The sequence below is a fragment of the Marmota monax genome, unplaced genomic scaffold, assembly GCF_021218885.2.
Source record: "Marmota monax isolate L192 unplaced genomic scaffold, Marmota_monax_Labrador192_F-V1.1 WCK01_AAM20220418_F8-fsc00280, whole genome shotgun sequence".
Classification (NCBI taxonomy): domain Eukaryota; kingdom Metazoa; phylum Chordata; class Mammalia; order Rodentia; family Sciuridae; genus Marmota; species Marmota monax.
The window spans coordinates 1,392,440-1,396,265 of record NW_026692080.1 but is presented as its reverse complement, the minus strand read 5'-3'; the positions used below and the strand labels follow the sequence as shown (position 1 = coordinate 1,396,265).

The 3,826-nt window shown below is 32.2% G+C and overlaps 1 pseudogene; it reads left to right on the top strand.

Moving 5' to 3' along the window:
• Positions 1–2,408: 2,408 nt before the first annotated feature.
• Positions 2,409–3,313, top strand: LOC124103382 (olfactory receptor 2B11-like; annotated as a pseudogene).
• Positions 3,314–3,826: the final 513 nt, after the last annotated feature.

The following is a 3,826-nucleotide window of genomic DNA, read 5'->3' as shown; positions in this document are numbered from 1 at the left end:
AACTCACTCAAAGCATAATTAATGGATTGTTTTCTTTAGAAATAGATGTACTAAGTTATATAAAAATTTTGGAGAATAAAATCTAAAATTGTTTGTTAAAAGATTAAAGTGTGGTTCAGGGTAGAAAATTATGAAATTAAGCCCAATAAATAGACAAGAAGACTCTAACAGTATAATTACTTAATAATGTGGTTAGATAGTAATTTTCATAAAAATATATTTCATAACTCAATAAAATTTAACCAAGTTTACTTCATATTTAATATGACACAAAATTTTAACTGACTAAAAATTTGGGATGAAGTATATTTCTAAATTCTCTGTAGACAATAACATCTTGAATGTCAATTCAAATAAAGTAAAAAGAAAGCTGGGCGTGGTGGCAGCACCGGCCATAATCCCAGCTACTCTGATGCCATGGCAGGAGAATTGCAAATTCAAGGCCAGCATGAGCAATCTAGTAAGATCCTATTACATGTAAATAATAATAATAATAATAATAATAATAATAGCTCAGAATAAAACACAGTGGTAGAGTGGCCCAGGGTTCAATCTCCAATATAAAAAAAAAAAAAACCCAAAAGGGTATTAAAAAAAAACATTCAAGAAACATACTTTTGGACATATGCTTTCTTTAAAATCTTTTAGTTATTAGTACACTGTAAGAATAAAGCTTTAACAATGCCCAGAAATATGGTTACTGAGATTTCCTTTAAAAAAGCTTATTGGAGGATTTGGTCCACCAGTCTCATTAAGGAGCACCTGGAATTATTATTATTTTATTATTGCTCCTGCATATTTCTGAACTATGATAGCATTTAATCCAAGGGTCACGTTGATGTCTTGGCTCTGAATAGTTTTGTGTCATACTACAAAGCATGGTAAAGGGAAAATACCTCAGATTTTTGTCACTAGGACAGTGTCTTAAATTCCCATCTGAAAGCTCTCCATCTTATAGAATAGAGTGGATTTAATAGTATACACTATATAGATAAATGTATATGTATGTCTGTTTTTATATATAACTTTAAAGTATATACAAATTAAAATATATAAAAATTAATATACAAACAAAACCTTCATTACCTCATTTACATTTCTCAAAATATTGCTTTACTCATCTAATCAACTCAATTATTTTCTATGTGCCATATAGCTGAGGAACAAATACATGTATACATGTAGATATGTAGATATATATATGCATATATATACATATATATATGTATATATATATCCTGAAAATGTAAAATAACTGGAGAATCTGAAAATGTATCTGAGCTTAAAGTGGGATATTGATATTTTCTCCTGACAGCAGTTGTGTTTAGCTCAAAAACATATTTTTAGCTGTATATACATTCAATTAACCACTGATAATTATTCAATATATCAATTGTATGCTGATATATTACAACACGATGCCAAGCTCAGTTTATAATGAAAAAAACACACAAAGGATATATTAAATAAAACAAGAGATCAAATGCCTATGTTTGACACAAAGAGTTATGGAAGAAAACTTTACAGACAAATTAAATTTTTAAACAACAGGACGCTTATGTTGTAATTTTACTATCTCAGTTTATAGGTACAGAAACTACTGCCAAAAGTGTTTGGACTTCTTGCTCAATTCTGAAAACCTAACAATTACGTTCAACAGAAGGTCTTCTAACAATTCCAAGGAAATTACACTACTTTGTATTATCCAATGTAGTCACGTTACTTTGTAGCAACTATTATACTACCTAGTTTGATTGGGAAAATACTATATTGACAATTTCCATTGCTCCAGATTTTTTCCTTGTTCTTCCTCAACTACTGAAACCTCAGTACCTTTCTTTTTCTTAACATTTCTGTAATGCTTTGCAGCAGTGTATCTGAAAAGAAACCATCTTTTACAAGCATCCCATGACAGAGCTCTTTCATCAGTTTATAAGAACCTACAAACTTTTATACAACCAGAAATATGAAAAAATGTGCTCTATATGTGTAGTAAGAATTGTAATTAATTGAGCTGTCATATATAAGTAAACAATTAATAAAAAATAAATAGAAAAAAGAACCTACAAACTTAATGTAAACAAACTATTCTGATGATATTTGTGCCAGTAGAAGATTGAAAACTATTGCTTTGGACTTGCCATTGAATCCTCATCAGAACTAAGGGAAATAACTATTGTAAACTTTATTAAATATGAGAAGAAATTCAGTTACAGAATGATAAGTATGTTTGCTAAAGGTAGCTGCTTTTAATTTACACTTATACTTATTATACTTATACTATTTGCCTAACAAGATTTTGCATGCCATCTCAGATTTGTGTATAGTCAATGCCTAATTGTGCTTTATCATTCTTTACTATATATATATATACATCAACTTACTATAGGTGAAACATTTTTAAGAGAATGGCACTAATTAATGAAAACCACCCTAAAGGTTTTGCTGACCATCCATAGCTAGTGCTTCCATTATTTGTTATTCTTTTCTTAGCATACCCCATTGGTGGGAAACTGCCATCATTCTGGTATCCAAGTTAGACTCTCAACTTCATAGCCCCATGTATTTCTTCCTCACCAACCTCTGCTTTCTGGACATCTGTTTAACCACAAGCATTGTGCCTCAGCTGCTGTTTAATTGGGAAGCTCTAAGACGACCATCAGCTATGTGGAGTGTGCAGTTCAGGTTTATTTTTTCAGCACAGTGGGAGACACAGAATTTCTTCTTCTGGCTCTTATGTCTTTTGACCACGATGTGTCCTTCTGCAGACCTCTGCATTGCATCCTCATCATGAATTAGCGCATCTGTGTCCTATTAGGGTTAATTTTGTGAATGAGTGGAATTATTTATGGAGTTTTTGAGGTCACTCTTATATTACAGTTGCCACTGTGTGGCATCAATAATCTGGATCGCTTGTTTTGTGAGATTCCAGTTCTGATAAAGACTGCCTCTGGGGAAAAGGAAAATAATGAGCTTGCACTCTCTGTGGCATGCATTTTTGTAATAGCTGTTCCTCTGTGCCTAATTCTTGCCTCCTATGCTAATATTGGGCATATTATATTTAAGATCAAATCTTCTGAAGGAAGTAAAAAGGCATTTGGGACATCTTATTGTAGTTCTTTTATGTTATGATCCAGCAATTATCATGTACCTTCAGCCCGCTTCTTCCATCTCAAGGGAACAACCCAAGTTCATGGCTCTGTTCTATGGATTGTTGACTCCTACACTCAACTCCTTCATCTGTACCCTGAGAAATAAGGATGTGAAGCCGGCATCAGGCAAGCTGTTGAGAAGCATTTTTAGTTCCAGGTAATACTTGGTAAATCAAATGAAACGTTTTCAAAATTAGAGTTGATTTACTTGGTTCTCTTTAATAGTTCATTTTATCTTATAATTCCAGCTCATGTTACATATTCTTCTTCCAAAGAATATTTGTCACATTCTTCACAATCATGTCAAAAAATAAATAAAGTTAGCTAATATGTATCTGTGTAATATGCATCTGTGGCACTCTGTGGAAACATTATAATGGTTCTATTATGGAACATACATGGTGAAATAGTAATTTCATTTAGTAGTTTTAAATTTAGGAATATAAACTGATTAGTTCACACTAGTCATCATAGCAATTCCATGGTAACCATTCATCAGTGGGCTTCCCATCCATTCAATTGAGAAACATTTTCCTCACTCTGTAAGATTAGCCAAGGTCTGTGTGCACAGCCTGTCTGCACTCTGTATTCTGTGTGAAACACTGTATGCTTTCCAACAATCAAAAATTTTTCAACCTCAGTTCATGTTGATGTGACATACACTCAACAAATGA